This window comes from Ambystoma mexicanum, chromosome 5q (genome assembly GCF_040938575.1).
Source record: "Ambystoma mexicanum isolate Mex_15411 chromosome 5q, UKY_AmexF1_1, whole genome shotgun sequence".
In the NCBI taxonomy this organism is placed as follows: Eukaryota; Metazoa; Chordata; class Amphibia; order Caudata; family Ambystomatidae; genus Ambystoma; species Ambystoma mexicanum.
The window spans coordinates 464,193,386-464,220,303 of record NC_090933.1 but is presented as its reverse complement, the minus strand read 5'-3'; positions in this window follow the sequence as shown (position 1 = coordinate 464,220,303).

Below are 26,918 nucleotides of genomic sequence, written 5' to 3'. Positions count from 1 at the left end.
GAGAGACAGAGGCAGGTTAGAGGCGAGGGAAAAATGTTAGATAGCAAGCAGTTGGGAGGTACATTACAAGGGTAACTCAAAGGTGAGGAGCTAGACTTTTAGTTTGGTTTTGAACAAATCTGTGTGGACTGTTTTCCGGATGTCCGAGGAAAGAGAATTCCATGCAAGTGGAGCAAGAAGAGGGAAAAAGCAGATGTGAGAGAAAGCACGGGGGCGAGGAGCCACAAGGGTAGTCGGGGAGGCAGAGCAGAGCTTGCGAGAAGGCTTATAGAGTTCGATAGAGGAGGATAGATACAGTGGTGTTTTACCATGGATAGATTTGTGAACCAGGAGAGGAAATCTAAATCTGGCCGTGTTTCGCAACATCAGCCATCCAGCCTGGTGACGGTACGAAGAAGTAGGTGTGAATTCAGGGAGTTCAAAGAGAGTCCTGGTAGCAAAGTTAATTATCTTGTTGAGAGGATAGAAGGCATAGCTGGGGAGATCAAAGAGGATACTGGCACAGTAGTCCAGTTTAGAGAAGACAAGAGTGGTTAAGAGATGCTTGGCAGTTTTAAAGGAATAAAGTGCCTGATTATCCTAATATTTAGGAGGTTGAGGCGAGCTGCTGTTCCAGTTTTGGAGATAAAAGTAGTGAAGGTGTGAGAAGGGTCATAGATGACGCTGACGTTTCTAGCTGAAGAAGAGTAGGGGAGAGATTCAGGTTGGAACTGGACATGCAGAGGAAGAGATGAGAGAGAACCTTTGGCAGGGAAGAAGAGTACCTCTGTTTTGGTAGAGTTTAACATCTTCTGGTCCGAAGCCATCCAATATTTAATGGCAGAGAGACAGTTGGAAATATTGAGGGATCAGAGGAGAGTTCAGGAAAAGAGCAGAAGATTTGGGTATCATCTGCTAAGAGTTGATACGAAATTCCAAAGGAGGAGATTAGTGCCCTAAGAGCAGACGTGTAGAGTGTAAAGAGGAGTGGACCCAAAACAGAGCCTTGTGGAACACCAACAGTTAGAGGAGTGAGTTCAGAGGTGTTGTTGCTCCAGGAGCCAGAGAATTGGTAAGGTGTAAGGTAGGATTCACTCCATGCAAGGGCTTGATTGTCAATCTCAATCAGAAGAGAGTATTGAGGAGATCAGAGTGATCGACCGTGTCAAAGGCAGCAGAGAGGTCAAGGAGAATAAGAATAGAGGATAGGTTTAAGTGCTTAGCAAAGGCAATGAAGTTGAACACATTCATGAGAGCAGTTTCAGTGGAGTGACCGGAACGAAGGTTGTGGATGTCTAAGAAATTGGTAAGACGTTTGAGCACAACTCTTTCAAGCACTTTAGAGTAGTGTTGAAGGAGAGACACAGGGCGAAAGTTAGCCGGTAGGTTCGGGTGAATCCTTTGCTTTCTTAGAAGAGGGATGATCGTGGCTGTTTTGAAAACAGAGGAAAAGCAAGCAGAGTCGAAGGACAGGTTGAGGGTGGCTTACCGGCGATCTATGTTTACCATTTCTGCCACCTGCTACCCAAATATTATTGGGAGATTACGGGCTGTGGAGGAACAGTAAGTTCCCATTCCCATGGAATCCTTTAGGATTCCATGGGATGGGAACCACTGAAGCACTGGCACCGTTGTTAACGGTGCCGCTGCTTTAATGAATTATGTGCTGGTAGGGACCTGAACTACCGGCAGGCCAGGCCTGCCGGTAGTTCACTGACCCTACTGGCAGTCTCGGAGTATGCCAGTCCAGAAAAGGTACCATTAACCGTTGTTATCTGCAGCTTGTTCTGGACCAACATACCCGTAATGAAGCCGAGTCAGATGGCTAGAAGGGATCATTTTTATAGGAGAGATAAACTTGCATCATGTGGTAGGTTGGATGGAGGGAAACACATGGTACTTGGTCTCTGATCCTTATTACTTGACCTTCTGCACACCACCAGGGACACCCAGGCACCATTCGAGCGGAGAAATTCTGGGAGAGGGGGCATGTGGCTGTGGATAAACCATCTCGGGAGAATAGCTCAGGAGCATTGTGCTCACCTTGGAAGTAAGACCTCACGGAGCAACTCAGGTTTGATCCCCGGGTCCGCGCTTAGAAACCTCTGAGTATTAAGCATGTTATAAATAACCTATCATATCATATCATGGACTAGCAAAGATCCTGCATTTTTCTGTCTGTCCTGAGATTAGTGCTACAGTGCAAGGTCTTCATGGGCCTTATTTATAAAGGATCCCTATTGAAATGAGTGCTCCCTTTCAGGAAAAAAAAGATGCATGTGGTATGGATTACAGCATGCACAATACATGTTTCACGCAGTGGAAACAAATACCGTTCTTGTTTTTTTTTGTATTTTTTTAATAGTCACATCACAGATCAGCTCACTGAGGCCCATATTCTCATCAAGATGTTAAGTACAGAAAAGAACGTGAGAAGGGTTAACAACCTTTTCGGTACTTAAGACCTATTCTGGGGGTGGCGCATACTCCCGAAGTCAGAAGGAATGCGCCACTTTCGGAATACATGTGGCGGTTGCTAGGATGTGTTGGAAACCAACCTAGCAACCGCCACATTCGTAAACTGACTTTTTGGAAGGCTATTCTTGTGGCACACCTCCAATTTAATCTGTGCGCTAAACTAGCGCACATATACGGTACCCTTTCCGTGGCGTTAAGCTGGAGGCTTGTTTGGTGTAAATGAAAGTGTTCATATACACCTGTGTGTTGTATATGAACCCTTTCCTGTTCACCAAAGCAAGCAGCTTCAACGTTGCTGTGAAGCTGCTTGCTTTGGTGTACAGGAAAGTGTTCATATACAACACACATGTGTATATGAACACTCTAATTTACACCAAACCGAGCAGCTTCAACGTTGCATCTTGGAAAAACCAACCCGCAAAGGGACCAGGGAGCTAATTACGGTACCGCAATTTGCGGTGCCGTAATTAGCACCTTCCCCATTCCCATTATGCCCTATGCGGCAGAAATGGGAATGGGGAAGGGCAATGGGGGAAGGGTGAATTACCGCCCCACCAACCTTGGAATAGGGCGGTAATTCCCCTTTCCACCAAGGCGGTGCCGGTATTTTACCAGCATGGACCAAGGTGCTAATAGCACCTTGGTCCACCGCCATCCGTGTAATGAGGCCCACAGTAGTGTTGGGTGCGTGAGCAGCTCAAGAGTGTGTTTGGGCAATCCTGCTCGATATGTAGGCTTAAAATATGTGCTGTGTCTATTTATGGCACCACATGTACATTTCTATATCACAATTCTGGGTCTGCAAAGCCAACTCAGAAGGTGGCCTAATCCAAGTAGGTCGTATAATAGGTGAACGTTGTTGGTAACAAAAGGGAAGGGAGTCTAATGGTGAGAGTTAATAAAGCAAATGTTATGTCTGGCGACAAATGGAAAGCAGACAACATGTGTGTTCTGTCTAGCAGTTAAAGTCACACGAGGGCCACCTCACAGCACTGAAGAGTGGTGAGGTAATCATTCTGGCCGCAGACAAGCAATGTAAGCATCATGGTTGGTCTTGTGTTTGGGCATGAGAAAGGGGATGAAAGTGTGTTTGTCACAAAATGTTCATGGTTCTAAGATGTTTCGAGCCCTTTCATAGAACCTTTTTTCTGTTAGATTTGCCCTTGTCCCATACACCCCCACTTCATAGAACACACTGAAACAGCTTATATGAGACATACTACCTTTGCTTTACTGTTATGCTAGGTTGCATTACTATTTTTCTGGTAGACTACACTATTACATGTTTTGGTATGTGGTCGTGCCCTTCTACCCTGTGCTCAGCCATGCTTTCAAACGTTATGCGTTCTCATGTCTGCTATGCGTTATTTTGTTACAATATGATATGCCATAACATGTTAAGCTGCTGGGACATATACTCGAGGGTAGGAGCTTAAAGGAACTGTGGATCTCCCCACTTGTCTGTATCGGTTTCTCTTCATGGGGTTATATTCCTGCTGCCTGTAATTGGGGTTCTGGTGGGACAGAGCTCCTGCAGTCACAGGGTTTAAGAGTGTACGAAGTTGGGGTTGGAACCCTGTTTTATCGTGGCGATGGATGTGGCATTTACCCGTTGGTATTTTCATACCCTGTATTCTGTCTCTAATGAAGACGGACACCATTGTGTGCCTGAGATTGGTCGAGTTTAATGTTCCACAGGTTCAGTTTTTAACACACTTTTTCCAATTTTTGGAAGACATCTCTGCGTGCAGTTGGATATATGCCTTATCTTGTTAGCATTAGCTAGAGTGCTGACACGTGTTTCAACCATAGGTCTTTCTCAAGGGATGGAGTGATAAACTTGCCATGTCCTGTATAGGTAAGTCCGGTTAGCTTGCGTCTAGTGTAGCTGGTTAGCTTTGATGCCCTGTGGGGCAGTGGATGGTGGTCTAGAGGGCTCACAGAGATCGTCTGTGTAGTGATGGGCGATGAGACAGAATACAGGGTATGAAAATACCAACTGGCAAATGCCACATCCAGCACCACAGTGAAACAGGGTTCCAACTCCAACTTCGTACGCTGCTGGGACATGTTATGTAATGTTGGACTGTTAGGAGTGTAGTGTTTTGTTCCCAAATGCATCTTTGCCTGAAATATTCATGTAAAATTGAGTTTTTTAAGGCACCCTCCTTCTGGTGTAAGGGTGATGTTCTCCCCCACATGCCCCTGTCCAACTTTCATTTCCTCCTGTCCTATATCTTTGTCTAACCCTGTTGCGCCCTTGTGTTATTACCTTATTAATTCTTACCAATTTCCATTTTGTAATGTAATTATATTTCTTTTATTTTAAAGGAATTTTGGTCCTTTTGGTTTCATGTACGTGTTTAATTTTGTATCCCCCTTAATGTTTATTGATTTCATGACACTTTTGTCATACTATCTTTTCAAGTTGTGTTATATCAGGCTTATATAATGTCATGTTTTGGTATGTAAATTCACATAAGTGTCATGTTGATATGTGCAAGGCTGCCGATCACCTGCAATCGGCTGGAAGGTGACATGAGGAACTCCACAAAATATAAATAATACACAAAAGTACCACTCAGTTGATGAAAAGGGTCACAATGCATAAAGTAGAACTGCAAATGTAAACTGATAATAAGGCACTGCACCTCTGTTGGACCTAAGATACTCAGGCTGGCTCGTTTAACACGACAATGTAACTGCAGCCTATGTCTAGAAGGGGCAACGTATTTGTCTTGGAGGCATGACAACGCAGCACAACACATGTTCGAATCCAGTGCTTAGAAACCACTGTTGAATCTAATAAAAATCTCTAAACATAAAAAAAGAAACTGCTCGCTGTTGTAAAGCGCGCTATAAATGAACAATAAAATAAAACTAAAATAATTAAAATAGGCAAGAATTGGCCAAGCAGACAAATCCCCTGAAGAGCCCATCCCCAGCACAATAGGACTCCTGCCCACCACACCAGTACAACCATCCCCATACAGTACAAAGAAGGCTTCCGCACAAAGAAGGCTTAAAGAACTTTTTGGCTACACAGTTAAAGGCATTGCTTTCAAAGGAGCCACAATTCAAACTCCACCCTCCTTTAAAAGTACCTCTAGTTCCCCAGAGCATCCATGTCTATGGAAGCTGTCTGTTCATTGCCATTCTGGGATGTAACTAAAAGGGACTTAAACTTGTAGGGCTCTCTGTACTATACTGTACTTTTACAAGTGTTTTTTTACAATGTGTACATTGGGCTTCATTACATGGTAGGCGGTAGCCATGGCGCTAGCGCCATCACTCCCCCCTACCGCCGTCGGAGTCCGGGTTCCCGGAATAGGGACTTACCGGTCTATTCCGACCTTTGCGGGACCGGTAAGTCCCCATTCCGGGAACCATTCCCCATTCCCATTTGAGCCCCCAAAGCTCTGAGGTCCCTCAGCGGGAACCGTCCATAACGCCTGGGCAGACCACACGTTAAGGACAGGACCCGCTGAGGGACCTCGTAGTAGGGCGGTAGGGGATTACCGGTGCTGGTAATCCCCTACCGCCTACCGTGTAATGAGGCCCATTGTGTTTGTTACCCAACATTGTAATACTAATAAAATATTTATTGTAAGGGGGTTCTCATCCTATTTATCTACACATCAGAATTGCGAGAAGTTTGATTTTTCGTTCCTCTTTTCTGAATGTTTTCACACACTGTCACACACTGTCAGAGTTTCTTGCTGACCTTTTGTATTCTAATATTGTATGTGCTACTCTGCTGTGGTTGCTGGTGGCCTATATTTTAGGGCAACACCTGTGTCATTTAATGAGGCATCATAATCTGGCTTTAAGGGGCAAACTTTTTGCCTATGTTCCTATGGTGCTACAATTCCGAATATTCATTAATTCATTCATTCAGTCAGGCATTTTGTCATTTGCATGACTATAACACATTTTGTGCACATTCTGGGGTACAGGATGCTTGTCAGAAATAATAGTGAAAAGGGGAAATCCTTTGTCCCCTGCAATATCTATTGAAACTGTATGTCAGGGAGTACACAAACACATGCAGTGTGGAATCAGGAGTTGTGAGTTAATAGGGGAAAGAAGAGAGAGCAAGATGTTGTGTGGAGGGTAGGCCAAGGGGGAGAGGGAAAGTAGAAATGTAGGGAGAAAAAGGATGGAGAGAAAAGTGGGTAAATGAGTTGTGAGACAAGGTGAGAAATGTGTGTCACATACGTAATAGGCAATATCATGTTGTCACGTTAAACTCATATATCTGTGCACACTGCTATTCCGTGAGACCAGGGAGACATGGGTAGATCCTGTGAACCCGGCACAGCAGTTAATGATCCAAAGGATTGCATCACATTTCTGAAATATCTGCTGCCTTGCCGATGGTGGTGGAACAAATGGAACGTGGCCAGGGACAACCGGGCCCTGCTGTGGTGCTCAAGCAAATCAGACTAGGTGCTGGACTGCCTTTCTGATGCAAGGGGGTATAGTGTGGTCGTTATCTATGCAAGGAGACCAGAGGCAGTGAGTAGGGATGTGATGGATTGTCATTCTCTCAGCCACCTCTTCTCCTTCTCTCATCTGTGTAGGACACTCAACTCATTTCCAGGCTTCCCTCGGCCACCTCTTCTCCTTCTCTCATCTCTGATTGCCTATCTGCCAATCAGGATTGGTGTGCTGGTAACAATCTCTGCCTGAATGCCAGCAAGACAGAGATCCTCCTCATTGGCACACCTCCACCCTCCTTTCCTGTCACTCTCTGGCCGGCCTCCCTTGCCCCTCCTACTACCCCCACCTGCTAGGCAAAGAACCTCAGGGTCATCTTTGACTCCACACTTTTCTTCTCTGCCCCATCAATGATGTCTCTAAAAAGTCTAACTTCCTACTGCACCTCCTCAGAGGTATTCTGCCTTTCCTCTCCTTCCCCTGTTTCTCGAGCCCTGGTTCTCTCTAGGTTTCATTATTGTAATAGCCTCTTTCTAAATCTACCTGCTTCTACTCTCTGCCCCTTGCAACTCATCAAGATCAGGACTGCAAGACTTGTCCTAGGCCTCAAGCCCTGGGATCATATCTCTCCAGCCCTGAAAACTCTCCACTGGCTCCCACTGGCTGCAAGGATGAAATTCAAGACCCTTTAGATTGTCCACAATGCTTTCTGTGGCCCAGGTCCAAAATACCTTCAGCTGTCCCTCCGTAAATACCTTCCCTCCTGAGCTCTTCACTCCTCCTCCTCTAACTCCCTCAGACATGGATGTCATTTAGGGGTCGCCAGGGGTCGCAACTGTGACCACTGTAGTCTCCCTTGCTACCCCTGTGGTCTCCCTTGCTACCCCTAAAAACAAATGCTTAAAAAGATATTGTTTTTAAAAAAAATGTTATTGAGGGCCATGGGCTGTGGCCAGCAGCATGGGTCTCTTTGTTTGTGGAGTGGTTGGTTTTCTGATAGCTATAGCTGGTAAAATAGCTTAGTGGGTTGAGCACTGGCTGATGCAATGTGTGTGTGTGATCTGCAGGTTCGACTCCCAGCAAGGTCAACTCAGCCTTTCATCCTGCTGAGTTTGATAAATGAGTACCAACACAGGTTGGGTGATATTGTATGTATATTTGTTCTATATGAAGCGTAAGTGTTAACACATTATTATCGTTTGGCCTTGGACATCTGCTTGCATTCACAGTGATTTGGTTATATGGGCCTATACGCACTGATATTTACGATACATATGGTGATCCATTCTTGTATGAAATGTATATCACTTTACAGTGATATCGTAACCATATTTTTCATTGTGTACTCAGAAACAATGCTATGTGATGCCACTTCCTGTTTTGTCGAGGGGTGAAAGGTTGTGTTCCATCGCACCCCATGATGTCACTTCAGGGTGGGGCCGAACGACATCACTTCCTGGGATGTCATCAGAGGTCAAGGGTCGTGTGATGTCACTTCCGCTACCCCAGGCATTTTGGTGAAATGACATCCCTGCTCTCAGGGTCAGTCGTTTTTCAAAGAAACCAGCTGAGGGTAGATCTCTGTCTTCGCCTGGGGCCTCCCTCTGGAACAGCCTCCCTGCCACTCTTAAACTTGAGGAGAATCATCTCCGGTTCCGGAAGCACCACAAGACCTTCCTCTTTGCATCTGCCTTCTCTCCTCCTCTCCCCTGCTGATCTGTTCTGTATTGGCATTGTGCACCTGGTTACCCTCTGACTTTCGGGCCCAGGTATCTGCTCACCCTGCCACCCACCTGCACTGCCTCCTGGCAATCCCTTGCACTGGGGTCTGTATCTGTAACCCTACAGTACACACGCCCTTTTTTCTTTTTTTTCTGCACTTAGCAGACACACCCTGTCTGTTACCTTAAACCTAGAACTTGCCACTTGCTGACTGCACCACCACTGTTTGTTGCTTCTTATTATTTATTTATATATTATTTATTTATTTATTTTATTCCTTCGCTCAGCACTTTCTACCCCCCTCCCATGCTCTTTCTCCTTTCCCTTTCCCACTCACTTGAGTGTTCTCAATGTCACTGGGCCTAGTAAGATCGTTTTTTTGTTCTTCCTTGCCACCCCCACCTTGCCTCGTCACGCTCTGAAACACTTGTGTACAGGCGTGATACAAATAAAATATCAATATCAATATCAATTTGGCAACGGAATGAAACCCGCAGCTTTTTAGATTTTCATTCAATAATGCAATTGTGCAGCTAATTCTATCTCTGAAAGGTAATTTGCTGATCAGATTGCTCTTTCAAAATCTCCATACCAAATCCATAGTGTGTATCTGGGTCCTGCTGCATCAGTATCTGGATTTGCAGTGCCTGCTCTACCAGTGGCACAGAGCAGGTCTAGAGTTCACAGCTGCCCACTTGACAGGTGCAGTGACAGCCAAGTTTCTGAAGTGCCAGGGGTGCATTTAGGATATGCACCCGTGTACTAGCACTATCATGATTACAATTAATCCCTGATGGTGGCAGAGTAAACTCTAAAATAAAGCTATGCCTGGGTTAAAGCACGGTACATGGCACTACTTATGATCATTGCAGCCACATCCAATTTGATATCACACATCTGTCAGCTCCTGTGAGCCAAGCTCAGCTGTGGAAGTTTATCTGTATTCGGGCCAGATGGGCTGAGTTTGCCAAATGACAGGACAGGAACCACCATGTTGGTTTTTTGATTTCTTTGTGAGGGTAAGTAACTCCCTTCACCTGGGCCCAGTATCAAAGGAGCACGTATTTAAAGGGAGTAGCCTCAAACCAGGGTGCTCCATTTCTAATGGCCGGATTGGGACGGTAAAGCAGGCTGGCTTTAATCCAATAACGTATGGACGTTTACCATTAAAAGATGGGGTCGCACACCACTTCTTTGATTCACTCCGGAACAACACCTGAGAAGGATTCACTGGACCTCTTTTGGTAGATGTGTACTTTACAAAGCCCTCAACTACTGAGGTGAAGAAGGAGCAGTCCAAGGCATAGGAAAGCTCTGCCCTCTACCCACTCCCAGGGCACATTTGGGCTGACTCTTGCTGTGCACCAGGACCTGCCATTCTGCACCAGAATCACCTGGAACGGAGAGAGCAGACCCTTAATGGACTCACCCTGGACTCAAGCTCCTGAAGTGGGGCTCACAGCATCTGGAGGATCAGATAAGATACAGCGCCCTGATCTGCCACCTCGACTCCAGTTGAAATATCATTGAGCTAATCTCTGGCACTCCTCCAAACAACTGCTTGCACATTGAGCCACTCAATGCTGCATCATGCCCTCGCTGAGCTTGTCGCCATTTGAGCTGTCCAAGTTTGTCTAGACCTACCAGCCAAGAGGTCAGCAAGGAGCATAGAGGTTGTTTTTTCCTGATGCTGGGCATGGAATGTTGATCCTGGGGGATCCCCCAGAATCTGCATAATGGAGGCCATGTCGCACCCAGCTCACAATGTCATCCGGGTCCTATCATCCAACCACCAGCATGGGACTTCATCAGAGGAGAGAGATGTGCCTCTGGTATGTGGGATGTATTGATCCACTAGGCTCTGCCCTGCAACATCAGTGTGTGCTAGTGGCACCAGAACCAGCGAAATGGCCGCAAAAAGCCATATGCGTGCTAAACCTCTGAAAATTGCGCAGTGAAACCAGAAAAGTTGGCTGCCAATCTACTTTGCCCGTGTCAGAAGTGGAACAGGAGACCACACTCCTGAAACCTGTCATTGGGCTGCCCACAGAGTGAAAATGGAAACTACATGAACGGCAGTGCTTTATTGCAAGAAAACCCAGAAGTGCTCTGAAATCCTGTTTTCCTTGTCTGCTGAAATTACAAAATAATTATTACAAGCATCAGAAAATATCCAACATCCTTGCTGGGTGTTACTCATCACCTTATTTAAAGAATCCACATAAGCACACAATGTCAGGAAAAGCAGATTCCATCACAAGAATATCCACATTTAAAAGTGTGCTTGTCTGTAAAAATCTGTCAGAAAAGGGGCACAGTACCACCGGCTGCCTGGTTGACAGCTGTCAATTAAGTACATTGGAAGCTTAAACTTGTGCAGAAAATCAAATGGTTGAAATTAAATGACTTGCCATCAAAAGCAATATAGGTTGCAACTATTTAATCTCTATGTTTAAAAAGACTGGAATTACTCATCTGTTTGCCTATTTTGAAAATGTAAGTTTATTTTATCAAAGACAATTTTAAACAAATTGAGTTTTAAAGTAACCTCTGATGCCAGCCACAGAGCTTCAAAGCAAATTCCACAGCGAGCCCCAAACAAAGGCACCTTCCTTCTGCTCTCTGCCCCAGGAACTCGCATTCAGGTGTTAATGGAGAGAGGAGGAGATTTTGGCCTGTTGCACTGGGGAGAGACAAAGGGCTTCCTGGATTGGAAAGAATTAGCAGATGCAAGTGTCAACAGAAACTCCTGCCAGAGGAAAGAGGCGGGGATTACTCTTGACCCACCAAAACTTTGGGGGCGGGACAGACAGTGTTGTATATTCTGAAAACACAAGAAAGTATATTTTTCAAAAGAACTGACACAGAACTGTGCGAAATTGTAAAAATTGTAAAATGACAGTATTGTTAATATGAAAATTCTGGTCACGTTTTAAAAGTACTTCGAACTCTGTGCTATGTTCAGGGACATGACTACAGAATTTGTGGTTTTGTAGCAATTGTGGTGATGCCAGAAACATGAAACTTCACATGACTATGCCCAGATGTCATGCGTACATATGTGTAAAAATGTAGACAAATCTGACATTGAGTACCAGACCAAAAGTGCGAACAATTGCCAAATCTAGACCCAAGCTCTCACCGAGATGGGGCTTGTATGAATACTTGCTTCACCAAATCTGTGATACAAATATGATATTGCTAGCAAGTTTGTAAAATTGTAAATATGTCTTGTATGACAAATAGATTTTCTGTGCAGAATCAAAGGGGAGGTTCTCCCTGGATCATAAAATACAGCGTCATCATGACATTCTGTTTCCTTCTCAAATCAGGGGAGAGGAAAGACCCTAACCAATAGAATACCTAGGGGTGTGCCTAGCATAATTCAGCATACCCACCCCTTTAGGAAATACATAAATAGAGACATCTTAGGACCTAGAAGGACACACATTCACCCACCAACGATTGCTGGCGGAGCACTTTGCAAGAGAAATCCATGTTCCATACTCCAGACTCCAGACTCCAGAACTTTGAAAGCAGAAAGGCCCATTTCCAAAGCTGAACCATTCTCAGCTTGGCCTGTGATAAATCCTGAAATCAGATTTTACCCCAGACCTCCAAGGGGAACCAAAAAGAACAGCCTGGCTGTGGTGTCGCAGCTTTCTTACTAAGAATTCTTTCCAGAATCCAGAGATCGAACCCAGTAGAACTAAGCTGTGACCAGATAGCTGCGAACCAGAACCAACCCGTCCGATCCAGTCCAACCCCGCCGTGCAGTGTCCAGAGTGCCTTGCTGATTGCAGAACCAGAGCGCCTTGAGTCCAGTCCGGTGTGCTAGCCGAATTCTTGTCCAGAAAGTTTCCCCGACCAGATCTCTGATGGGTCCATTCCAAATAGTGGTAGTGAGTATCCATAGCATAGGATTGTCACTAGAAAATGTATTGTCCATAAGTCATCCCTATCCAAACCCATTATCTTATATCCAGAACTGCATTGTTAAAATCCTTTTGTCTTGCCTGAACTCTTTCTCTTACCCTATAGTCCTTTGTAATAGTAGTGTTGAAATCATCTTTGCGCTGATATATTTTCTGAGGAAAGGCGAGCGTCTCGGCAGGCCAAACCAGCCAGTGATATCCTGGGCTGGTGGCTGCGCTGTCGTGTAGTTTGCATCTTCATAGTCTCCCCTAGTGTAAAGAAATCTTGTTTGTTAATTTTAAAAAGTGCATCTTTATTTTGCTATTTTGACTCTTTCTGAAAAAAAAAGACCTTCACAGAAACCTTCATAACTCCTTCACCGTGTATGCTAGAAATGAAAGCTAACATCATCAGCTTTACAATGAACCCAATACCGAATCCCAACTCCGTAAAGTTATTCCGCAATCACGCTTACCGCACGCGGAAATGTTTGCCGCACATTTTTTGTTTGGCTCAAATCCATCACGTGTGAAATCACTGTTCCTTGCATCTGACCTCAGTATTAAGTTTGCAATCTGCTAGTTTTCTCAATAATCATTGCTAGTGTTGGTCTGATACTATACAAAGTGGCGCCCACTAGTATTAAATCCATTTTAGTGAATTAAATCCATTTTCAGTGTTTTCCCATTCCTTCAAAGCCACATTCAAAACCATTTTGACAAGTTTGCAGTCATTCCTGTTTTTCTCTGAGTTTGCTGGGGGAAATTGGGAGTGATACTGTGTTGTTGAATTCTGTATTCCTGAAACCTGTTTTCTCTCGTTCCATCTCTTGATATTGCATATTGGGGGGATTGAGTAGTGTGCAGGCGGAAAGAGTAATCACATTGCATTTTGATTGAACCCACACAAAGTATTATTCTATGCTGCATTATTTTACCTATCATTACTCCTTCTGATTAAAGAGGTTTATTGTGACATCACCCCATTGGTGACCATTGTATAACCCAAAGTAGTGTGATATATATATATATATATTGTGAAAATACCTAAAATAAATCTTTTCAACTTTGCACAACAGCCTGCTTCCTGGTTCATTGTGACCGGGGGGATTCAAAGAGAGGGGTGTGATATAAGGGTATATCATTCAGAAATAAAAGAACTTATAGACATAAATAAATAATTAAGTGTTTCATTTGTGCATCCCACGCTAGGTATTGACTTAGGTGAAGTGCCGGGTTGAAATCACTTAGAGGTAATCTGGCAAGAGGAAGACTGAGACTGAGACGTTGAACTGGGACATGTGGTGTCACATTGACACCATGTGTTAGAAGGCTCCAATAGCACAACTATCACATTCATAAGTGGCCATATGGGAATGTGAATGTTTTTACAGCCTTTAAACTCATCCTCTAACTGCTGGAGGGTAGGTTCATGGTAAGACTGTCCAAATTGTATATGGTGGGTATTTGCTCTTTATTGAGCATCTAGGGTGATAGTCTCACCTATGCACAGTGTGCCTTATACTCTGTATTGTTGTACTCTGTGCCGCCTGTCATCTTTGCTTCGGTTGTTTCAGCTGTTTGGCTCCATCTTATGCTGTCAACAGCTCATGGTGATTCAATGTTACAATGCACAGCAAGTGGTGTGATTCTCACTTCTGTGTCACTGTAATCCACTTGGCAGGTGCTGGGCTGGACATGTGCCTGAATTGGCATAATTGGGCAGTCATTATCTCCAACATTAAATTATCTGTAGATTCTGGAGAAATATTGACAGGTTTTACGGCATTTTTTCAACTCATAATCCAGCTGCATTTGCTGCATGCAGTGTGCTTCCAACTGTGTTTTAGTAATACCCCATGTGGTAAATATGTCTTGCGGTACGTGTGGAATCATGAATTGCAATGATGTGGATGGATAAAACAGGCATCAATCCAAATACTGTATGCCTTACTCATAGTGACACAGTGAATGCAAATTCACCTCAACCAATTGGCACACTGAAGGTATTTTTACTCTGTCAATATCAAAAAAGGTAGCATTAATTTGGGCAAAGAGGTGAACCAATATTTTTATTGCAGTTGGTTTCGCAAGGCAAGCAGACAGCATCCTAGCATTAACTAATTCCTAAACCACTAACCATCCCTGCCTTCAAGATGTACTCCTGTAATACCATTTAAACATTCAACCCCACAACTCACGGCATTCAAAGGCACGTATCAGGCCTTCTGCCGCATTATTGCCACTTCCGTAGAACAATGACGGTGTTATTCTTAAGGGACTAGTCCCCCCTTTAATGTCCATAGCCAGGCACGGACTGGCCTATATGCCAACAGCCCCAGGGCCGAACTAAAAACGCAAAAAATGCTTGTGTGGGCCCATTTTTTATGTCAAAGGGAGCACTTTTTTGGCCAATGTGGGCCAGTTTGATGAGTTACTTCACTATGCGGCTAATAGATTTGACCTGTGTTGCTGAATAAATATTCTTTATAATGTACAATTTTCATCACATTTTATCAAAAACCTCCATCTTGGGTACTATTCAAACAGTGTCACAAAAGGAATGAATTTCCATTTGCAACTGTGGGCCACTTTTTCATTGGTGCCAGAGACAGTTTTATGCACCAGTCCGACCCCGAGTTAAACATGGTGATATGCATGCAGTTCTGCTGACATTCTCCTCAGGTGAGGGACGGATGGCCTCCACGCCATGACAGCTTCTGCTATAGATGGGCAGTGTTTTGTTCCTTTTGGTTTACACTGGTGCGACCCATATGCAAAAAACCTGTGGCCTTGCCATATCCATGCGAGGCAGGGCACATTTTCGGTGTAGGAGATTTACATGCACAGTCTTGAGTGTAACAGCCAGCAATGAAGCTTCCATTGTCTCCTGTCCTGCTGGATGCAGTGGGACAGTCAGTTTAGAGAGAACACACATAGCCTGTTCATGGCTGAGATGGGCTCATAAGGTTGACATTAGTATGATACCAATTTGATGTGGCTTTAATAAGTATGAGCGACTCTAGCCACCATACCTTAAACTCAGGAATGGCTTATATTTAAAGTTTACAACTGCCACCAGGATCGTAACTCTCATAGTTATGTGATTTGGGAACAGGGGTGCATATCTTAAATCCAGCCCCTGTGCTGAAGTGACTTGGTTTTCACTGCAGCTGTCAAGGAGCAGGTGCTGCAGATCAGGATACTGATTCAGCAGTGCACAGGTGTACAGTATGATTGTGGCAATGAGTTTGCTGGAAGGGGTTCTTGTAAGTAGGCCACCTTTTCTGAGACATAATTACATCATTTTATTATCAATAAAAAATTGTTTAAAAGCCAGGGATTCTATGCCCCTGTCACACCGCAATCCTTCACAATTCTATTGGCTAACTCTTCATTATACTAGCAAATAGCATGGGTGGTATTGGAACACACTGTAGCCACTTCGGTGTTATTTATAGTATTCAAAGTAGTTAGTTAACAGCAATATAGCTCCAATTAATTATTATTGTCTTTTCCTAACACCACACTCTGATCTTTAATTGTGCATTCTTCGTGTACAGCCACCCTATGGAACCTGCAGGGTAGGGCCACCACATCAATGACTCTGTTTTCATTACCACTCTGAGTCCTCGCTCTCGCCACCACCGTCGTGTTGGTCTGATAGCAGTACAAACGTATTATTTCAGAACATATTTTTCCCCAACCCAGACTGTAAAACCGAATAATAATGAATCAAATCTTAAATGTCAGAAGGCTAAGGATATATTTCAGGTTCTAGAGTAGACTTTACAACAGATGCCTCATTCTTTGGCAGCTCATTGGATGTGGGAGAGGGTTTTAGGGACTGCTGTTCAGCATTCAGGGCTTGTACGTAGTTATCAACTAACAATCTATTTGGGAGTGCTTCACATGTATATGGAACAACACCTTGGGGACACATAGCAGGTCTCAGGATGATTCCCAACTAAATTCCAACCCCACATTCCCATGACAAATTCATGTCACATGTTCCACCCTGACAGTGGACCACAAACCTCTTATAACAAGGCCAGGCCCTAACATCTGGAGTATGTTGCTGAGTTTATAAATCTGCATTTAATTCAGAGGAAATGGCACAAAACATAATCAAAACCATGAAAGAAATCAAAACATGATACATGGATAAAACAAACATTTTGATTCTTAAGACGCAGGTGGGGCAGCAGGCTTACAATGGGTCATGTGCACCTAAGTCGGGTGCCACTGTAGTTTTTCTGCCGAGTTCGACACTAACCAGACTTGAAATTGCCTCTTTTGCCCTGGGGTGACATCCAACTTTCTCTGATATATCTTCAGTAAGACAATGTTGCCCGGTATCAGGGATGGCTGGGCACAAGTGGTTCTTTGAGCAAAACAGCCTTAATCTTGTTTTGGATGAAACTGACAGAAGAGATCAGGGACCTCACATAGCCCAACAATCTGTCATCAGTCAAGTGTACATTTGTATCAATATTTTTACCAGGCGTAGAGCAGGGCAAGTGCATTTGTCTGCCATGCAACACTTTATAGGGACTGGGACACGTTATTCTGTTAGGGGTGTTTTGCATGCTAAACAACACAAGGGAAAGGGTTTTGGCTCATGTTAGCCACGTTTCTTGTCAGAGTTTGCCCAGTTTATTTTGAATAGCCCTATTACATCGCTCTGCAGCACCTGCTGATTGAGGATGGTGTGGACAGTGTACACTTTGCTGTACATTCAAAGCAACTTGGAGCACTTTCACCACACTATTTACAACACAGGAACCCTGATTAGCCTGGAAATATGGCATTTGAGGATAGTATGGACATTCACTCTTCCAACACCCTACCTGCTTGCAGTAATTACAAACTAACAGATTTGTCAGTGGTCTCCATGGTCCTTGCAGTCCCTACTCCCCCAGCAGTCCTTGTTAGCTCCATCATCCCTGCGGTCCCTGTGAACCAATTGTGTTGGCTAATCTTGCTGGCCCCACTGTCTAACGTGGTCTTGCGATCCTTAGTTGACCCAAAGTAGCCCCCCGATCCCACTTGCCCTGCGGGAGGACTTCCTTTCTGCCTGTTCAGTGGTCTTTCGGGGCTAGATCTTAGGAATTTCGGTAAATTATTCCTTCCCTAGCCTAAAGCAGGGCATCCCTTGTACCCGAATCAGTTTCTAGCCAGGCAGCCCACTCAACCAATTATTGTCTTATCTCAGAGGGCATCACCAAACCCATCAACTAATTCATATCAACCCAAGAGGGACTGTAACACTGGAGGAAACGGCATACCTCCTCTATGAATCGCTGTGGTTTGTCCCTAACAGTTGGCAATTCTTTAGCAAGGCTGGGCAGATTGCCTGGGGTTCATGGAACATGCAGGGTAATGAGTTAGGGCTATTTCTGCCCTCCTTCCTCTTTATTTACAGACAGCATTTGTCCAAGGGGTGCTTGGAGGACTTGAAAGTCTCATGCATACTCTGTGACTCTCCTCTTCACAAACATGGTATAAGAGGGAGGCACATCAGAAAGCAGGTTCCCCCCTTGGCATCCCAAAATACTCTGTGCTGACAGTTCTGGTGCAGAGGGCCCAGGAAGCTGGGGCTGCATCACCAAAGGGGGCTGTTCAGATCCCGGGTTCTGAGCCCCTCAACCCACCTGCCTCAGACCCTCTCTTTCTGCTGTGCATGCACGACTGAATATGTCAACAATGTCCTCACTAGTCGCACTGTCCTAGTCTTCCTGCTCAATTTCCGTCTTTTACTCCATAACTGGGAGGAAAGGTACATCGATTTCTCTGACGTTTGCCTTGCATTCAAGTATTTTATCTGTCCATGCAATCTGTCAAAACCTACCATAGACCCCTCACCTAACAGTCATTGCATTTCCATGTTGCCTATTCTAACCTGTGCTGCAGTGCCTGGAGCTTATTTTAGTGTTCTGTTATTCTAACGCTCATATGAGTTCTTCTAGTACATCCAGATCAAAGGCCCCATACATGGGGAACTGATTGTGTTTATTAAGTCATGTAAGGAAATGTCAAGAGTCTAGAAAATCACAATTCGTACTGTTAAAGTTAGTGAACATATAAAACGCGGGGAAGCCAGTACGAGGGGCTTCTGCCTGTCTAGACTGCCCTCTGCCCATTATCTGTTCCTAATGTTTTCAGGCACCCTGCACTCCCTTGTCGCTATTCCATTCACTCTTTAACTCCACTCCTTTGCGGTCCTGAGAGGGGAAGGGGACTTGGCAGAGACTTCGCTGAGGGAGCCTGAATAAGGCTAAGGCTGCACTCAACCTGCAATCATCCTTCTTTCCCTAACTATATGTCTGGTGCTACCCGTTTATTCTCTTTCCCGGTTTATTTTTCTATCGAAACTAGAAACACATACAGAGAGTTCTCTATCGAGCACTGCCTCATTCATACTAGAGGTCATTCAAATTTGGACCGTGCCCAGATACATATATCTGAGACCGGCAGCGCTTTACCATAAATTCAGCCTACCTAAATTACTGCTCCCAATATATTGCCACATCTATTTCGGATAGAAAAAATAGACACTGACAAAACCATTGCAATAAAACAGGCAAAGCCAATTATCAGAACAGCATACCCCACCCAGAATGTCCAACCCATCGTAGCAAGTTGGCACATCACCTTTTGCCAGTAAAACTCTTGTTTCCCCTGAGCATCTCTTCATGCCCAGCAGCCACTAACCTGCCTTACCTCCTCCCAATAACCCAAAGGGGTTTTTAACAAGGATTCCTTACCTTTTCTTGAGTGCATTTTGGGATGTTCATGCGGAGGCAGCAGTCCACCATTGTGGTGCCGTACTGTGACGCATGACAGGTCCGAGTCGCATCACCAATCTGGGACCATCAAAAACGATAGACTTCATATCTGCCAATGAAATGAGCCAAACGGTTTATTGCAGTTAGTCTTGCAAGACCCATGGACAGCATCCTAGCATTAGCCCATTCCTAACTAGCTAACCCGCTCAACCCTTCAGATGGGCTCCTTTAGTACCCTGCAAATGCTCAACCCCATGGCGTCGAAAGGCACTTAGCAGGCCTTCTGGGACATTATTCCACCTTCCCTAAAACAATTAAGGCGCTTGCCTCAAGGGATGTATTACCCCTTTATGCCCATAAGGTGTCACATGACAGATAGTTTTCAGGTTAAACCTAGCAATATGCATGCAGTTCCAGTGACATCCTCCTCAGGCGAGGTGCGTAGGGCTCCCTGCCCCATGTAAGTTTCCGCTGGAGATGAACAGTCTTTTGTTCATTCGGGTGTAGACCAGAAAAATCCACTGGCATGAAATGTGTGGTCTTGCCCCAGTCATCGGAGGCCAGCCACACTTTTGGTGTCAGCGATTTAAGTGCAAATGCTTAGTTTAAGTTGCAACAGCCAGCAATGTCTATACTGAAATTTAAGGAAAAACAGAAAACACTAGGGGCAGAGGGGTGCCATCCTGATTGGGCAGCAACATTTTTGTTTTTCTCATATGTCAAAGAAGGGGGTCACTTTGCTGTCCAACTGAGTATATGTCGTGCTCCCTTTATGCATGGCAGATTGCTTTGGAAAGCAGAGCATTTACGTCGGTATTACAATGACATGCTGGTGTAAATGCGGTTGCATTTTTATGGCAGAAGATGGGGTGGCAGACGGGGTCATTCTGGTCCATTCCCCATCTCCATCATGCAAATATACAAATGTAAGAAAATGTAAAGTGGAGTAAAAATCATGCGTACAATTTTTAAACATGCATTTTACGCATCATTTGTACTGTATTTCACAACAAACATGCGCCCTTGTGGGATCACATGAGCTAACCACACTGACTGCCTCTAACTAGGAGATGACACAATTATTTTAGGTGCTCATTCTCAAATTCTGCATAGTGTTAGAAGATCCAATTAAATACTACAGCTAAGTCAATGCCTAGTCTGGTGTACGGAATGGAAACCCTTATTGATATATCTTTATGTCCAGTTCATGAAATCTGAACGACTACCCCTATATAACACCCCTCTCTTAGAATCCCCCTGACCCCACTGAGCCAAGAAGTAGTTCTGTTTTGCAAGTTTAAAAGGTTTATTTGAGAAAAATTTAACAAAATATATATATCACACTTTTATGATCAATTAATAATTAATATCACCCTTAGAACATGAGCAGTGATCAACAGTGAATAATGTCCTACTAGTAAACTGATTTGGTTACCCAGGAGTAGTATAAGGATGAGGTAGCACACTTGTGAATAGGAACAGAAGAATAAGGTGGTAGAGAATGCCTTATATAAGTTCAGATGGATGCAATGTTGAATGAAAATGCAGTACAGAAAATACTCAATATGATTTCAACAAACCAATGTAATCACTTTTCTCTGGCAATCCACTCCCCCCCCTTATGCAATGTAAGGAAATGAAGAGTAGCACACAGTTCTCAGACATGCAATCAAATGTAATTCAGTTCACCCCAGCAAGCTTAAACTACGGATAGAAGTTGAAACACAGGCCCAAAATGCTTTTATATGTGGTGGCAATGAAGTGAGGAATATGCTGAAAATGGTTTTAATTCCCTTTAGGAGGTTCAGGGTGAGTGAAAGATACTTGGGATGAGCTCAGGCTCCCTTTAACAATGCTCTAGGAGTAACTGGCAGGTTGAACGAATTTTTGGCAAAGGAAAGCAAGAAAGCTGCTGTTTTCACACGTGGCTGGATTTTTAACCAAATCGCGAATCGCGGCAAAATTTGCGAATGCGTGCATCGCGATTACGGCAAAAGTATAAGGAGTAGCAAGTCGTTTCTAGGTTCTTTGAAAAGCTAAGATTCTAAGCTTTCAGAGGAAAGTTAAACTAGTTTCTAGCCCAAACGGTTCCAGAGATATGAACGATTTTGTAAAGGTTGTTTTTCGAATTTAAAGTAACTCACATTGACAGGTGACAGCTTTTAAAAATGACGGGTGACAGCTATTCGGCTGCAGAATTGACAAGTGACAGTTAGGAGGCAGTTCTACTCAGATTAAATAGATTGAATTATATCACTGGAAACTAAGAGATTTGTTTTCACACCGTCCTAGCTGTACTCACAATGTATTTGGAAGGTCTAGGTCTCACGGATCGGTTCAAGACGGCTTCGGTTCTGGTTTCGCCCCGGACGATCTCTGCGCACAGCGTCTGGTCTCTGCTCTGCTGGTCTGGTCTGACACTGCTCCTGGCCCGGCTCCTGGATCTCTGGGTACAGCGTCTGCGCACAGCTCCTGGATCTTCCTACACAGCTTTCTCTGGACACAGCGCTGATCTGCACGGCTCCTGGATGCTGCTACTGCTGTTAGGTTTGCTGGATGCTGAGGCCTGCTGAGAAGAGTTCTCAGTTTGTGGGTTTAGGCCCTTGCTTTGAGTTCTGAATCAAGTTCTTTGGAGTTTTAAAGTCTAAGTGTTGGATCTGGTATCTTCTGGATGTTGTGTGGTCCGGCAGAGTGCGTTGCAGCAACTGGATTTGAATGTCTCTACCTGTCCCAGCAGTCTCATTTTATGTGTTTTGAAAATGGGTGTGTGCCTGGGCCTAGCTAAGCCTGCCCCTCCCTACTTGTCATTGGCCCAATTCTCCCCTCTCCCATGATTGGGGGAAGGAAATGTGAGTCAGAGTGATGCTGTAGGTTTTATGGGTCAGAGGATCCTCCCCTGGTCAGTGTGCCCACAAATCTATGTTTGATTCAAATACATATTGCACAGATACACAGTTGTTTAAAATTACATGCACCCATCACATATCACATGAGGTATACTCTGTTCAAACTCTGCTCTTACTGGGGGCTTGCATCCAGAAATGGCAACATTTTGTGCTTTTTAGTGGGTTTTGCAACATCGGATTTTTCTCCAGATTTATACACATGTACACCCCCCTCCCAAACATATCTCAGTAACTTTCCAGGTCGCTAGCATAAACACAGAGTATGTGGTGTCAATAAATAGCGGGGTTTTGCCCCAGAACATCACACAAATTCCCAACGCGTCTTAAAACGTGCACAGAAAAATCACAAGAATTATGGTATCATTTAAATAATTTTGACAAGTCCGCACTGTGAGTTATACATCTTTCTTAGAATCATATTCTGGCCAACAGGGGTGTGTCTTTTCAGGTCACATGGTGTAGAAACCAGTTTATCCAGTTTCTGCCAAGCTCAGAGACCCTGCCCCTCCCAGCTTCCTCAAGAGGAAGCTATTGTACGGCCCCCCCCAATAAACCATCTGCCTGAGTCAAGGAAGGGCTTTGTTCAAAAGGAAGCCATTTACGATCCCCCCAATAAACCATCTGCCTGGGCCCAGGACAGGCCTTTGTTCAACTCCCTGTAGCTGCTCCACCCCTAATCAGAGAGGTGAAAACTCCTTTTGGCAAGGGGAAGAGTAGCTGAGCAGGTTTTAACTCCTGTGGGGGTAGATGTCAGGCAGAATTCAGTTTCATTAAGCCAGGTTTCAGCCAAATGTCACTTTTTGTCCCCCAGTTTAAGTCTATTACAATTTTTACATACACATTAAATAATTACTTCCTTCAAGTCATTTCAGAGTATAGTTTTACATTGTATCCACCTCTTAGCAAGTCTTTCCTTGGTCTGGTTTTGTTTCATTTGTTCAGTTTTACACAAAAGTCTGGTGGTTTTAAAATGCCGGCTTTCTGATAGTGGTGAGTACTGGTAATGCAACCATTTTTGGGATTTAAGAAAATGAATTCCCCACAGTTCTAGGTTGCTTTTGGCAATCAGCATTGCCATTCCCAATGGTTTCAGGCTACTGTGTGGGTAGCCCAATGGTGGTTTTAGGCAGTGCCCTCCTGTGCTCACAACCTAGGGAAAAATGGGTGGCAGCCTATTCTTCATGCATTTCCCTGTGCATTTCTGGGAAGTTCTGGCCATCATGATGTTTTCCATGCCACTACTGCACAGTTTTCCTATTCTGGCGTACATGTGGGCTTTTTGGCCATCTTGGATTTTCTAAGCCCACAGCACCAAACGTTGCAGCATGATAGCTCAAACGTGGGTCAGGACACCCAACAAAGCCCCCCCACGCGACTGCACTTTGAATTTGAGTCGATGGGGAGTCGGGTGCACAGAAGGTGATGACCCACGCACTGGTATGTCTGCATAATCTTCTTCCAATTCTGCAAATGGCACAGTTCAGCATCTTTTCCTCCATCCGGTACTGATCGATCGGTTCTCCTCGCCGGTCCTGATGGGAATATTGGCCGGTACCCTGGGCCCCTTGGGTCTCTGCTCCCGGTCTCCGGATCGTCCTCCTTGGCCAGTCTCCAGGTTTTCTTTCTCCTAGGACGACAAAGGAAGAGCGGCAATACCTATTCATGGACATTTCTCCCCCACCATTGATATAGTGGGGTGGCATATATATTTTAGAACTCAACAGATATGAACATGCACATTTTTTTAAATTAAGAGACAGGAAAACATAAACTTGAGGAACACAGAATTTGATAGGCTATATGTAGGATCTTTTAGGGTTGGAATTGAATTACTCTGGAGCGGTACCCTCTGAGATTACCGATGACTCCTCCAGTTGCTGCAAAGTGTGCCTGGGATGGCAACACTACAACTGGTTTATGTGGACCCACTTGTCTTCCCCCTCTGCCAAACGGCCTTTGGGGATGCAGATCTTGTAGGCCACAGGGGAGATCTTGTCTATAATCTCAAAGGGTCCCTTCCATGTAGGCAAAAATGTTCGCTGTTTGGCCTGGTTCCTTTGGAAATTGTATAGATAGGCCCGATCACCCACCTTATATTCCTTTCGACTAGTTTTTAAATCATAGTGGGTCTTCATGCTCTCTGATGATCTTTCTAGATTCCGCTGAGCATAGGCAAAAGCATGCTGAAGGTGTTTCCTTAAATTCTCCACATACTCATGAGTTGTGGAGGCATTTATCAACGTTTGCTCTTGGGTTCTGTAGAGCAAATGCTGGGGAAGCACCATCTTGCGTCCAGTCATCAACTCAAATGGTGACATTTTGGTTGCAGATGAAGGGGTAGATCTGATGGCCATTAGGACCAGAGGTAATCAGATATCCCAACTTGGCCCAGAATCTGCCACAAACTTTTTTAAGATGCTCACAATTGTCCGGTTGTAGCGTTCCACTGCTCCAGAAGAAGCTGGCCTGTAAGCAATGTGTAGCTTTCTCTTGACCCCCAGTATCTCCCACATCTTTGTCATCACTTCACTGGTGAAGTGGCTACCTCTATCTGACTCAATCCTTTGAGGTAGACCAAAACGGGAAAAGATGTGGTTAATCATCAAGGTAGCTGCCGTTTCTGCCTTGCAGTTTGGGGCTGGGAGACATTCCACGCACTTGGTAAACAAGCATGTCACAGTCAACATGTACTTATTCCCCCTAGCGGAGAGAATCACGGGGCCTACAAAGTCAATTTGTAAATCTGACCATGGGAGTGTCATTCCCCTCTTTTGGAGAGGCACCCGGTGTGTGAGGAATGTTGGCTGAAATTGTGCACACACAAGACAACCCTTCAAATATTGGTTGAGGTCCTGGCCCATGTGTGGCCAGTAGGCAACCTCTCTTAAGATCTCAAGTGTTGTATGAAACCCCCTATGACCGGCAGTAGCCGCATCATGGGCGTGACTTAACATCAGGCTTCGGAAGGAGGTAGGAACCACCCACTGATCATGGCCAGCTTGGGATTTCCTTACCAACAAACCGTCTTGGATCTGGAACATTTTTGGACATTTCATCAACACTCTAAGGTCCTCTTTCCCGTTGTAATCGGTATCCGTCAGGGGAAAGTTCTCAGGGTCCTCAATGTGTTGGTAAAATTGACCAATTATTGGATCCCCCTTCTGAGCGGTAATCAAATCAGCATCAGGGGTCTCCTTACTCCATTGTGCAATTGAAAGATCATTGTGAGCATTTGTCTGGGACCTAGTGATAGCAGTGACCTGGATTTCCCCCAACAGGGACTCAAGCTCAATTAGATCCCCTTGGATGGCCCCGGTTTTGGCCAGCTGATCAGCTAAGTCATTTCCAGTTTTGTCTGGTCCCTCTACTTTGGAATGACCCTTGATCTTTTTCCAATAGATGGTCATCTCATTCGAGGTGACCAGATCATCAATGTTTTGGATCAACATCCCATGTTTCAAGGGTTTGTTGTTAGCACATAACATGCCTCTGGTTTTCCAATTAACCAGGTGCTCCACGAACCCGTTCCGTACATAATCAGAATCTGTGATTATGAAAAGTTCGTGGAGTTGATGTTGGACAGCAGTGAGGATGGCTTGATGCACAGCCATCAATTCTGCCACCTGACTACTTCGGGGACCAATTTTGTATCCAGCGGAGGGTTCTGGGGACTCATTCACCCATGCATTCCCTACGCCGGCCACCAGTTCTTTCTCCCCGTCGTTGTCAACATGGTAAGAGCATCCATCCACATAGACAGTGGGCATTCCCTCACACTTGTCTTCTTCAAAGACTTTGTGTGGGGAATTAAGGTATGCCTCCATGTTGTCCTTGATTTTTAGACTTTCATCCTCGAGACAGTTTTCTATGGCACAATCATGCAAGTCAGCAAGAACTTGCGCGAGGGGACCCTTCTTGTTTTGGCCATATCTGACATCCAGAGGAAAGCCTTGCATTGACAGAATCCAGGAAGTAATTTGGGAATTACTCACATTTCCGGCCCGGATTCTGTCACTTTGGAGATATTGCAGAGGCTGGTGTGGACTCTCCACTATGATGTGTTCCCCATGGATGAACGGGCGGTAATTCTTCAATGCCCACACCGTTGCCAGGAGTGCCTTCTCACAATCGTTGAATTTTTCCCCCACAGAGGATAAAGTTTTGCTCGCATAGGAGATTACTTTATTGACCTTGTCATGCTTTTGGTATAATACTGCCGTCAAGCACGTATTAGAGAACCCTGTCTCCAGGAAGAACTCCTTGTTTCTGACAGGGTAAGCTAGGCAGGGCGCTTGTGAGAGGCTTCTTTTGAGTTGGCTTACTGCCTCGGCTTGTTCTGGACCCCATTCCCACATGACCCCCCCTTCAGGAGATGAATCAGGGGTCTGGTGATCTCTGCGTAGCCCTCAATGAACTTTCTGCTGTAATTAGTCAGTCCAAGGAGGCTCCTTAGTTCCCGCAGAGTTGTGGGGTCTTTCAGTTTCTGAAATGCTTCCACTTTCTTTTCCTGGGGACAGAGACCCTGAGGAGTAATCTCATGCCCCAAGAAATTTGCACTGGTTCTACACCACTGTGCTTTCTGAAAGGAAAGTTTTGCTCCGGCGGCCCTCAACTGGGTCAGAACATAACGGATCTCCGCTATGTGTTCCTCCACAGATGAACTTTTGATGAGGACATCATCTACATAAGCC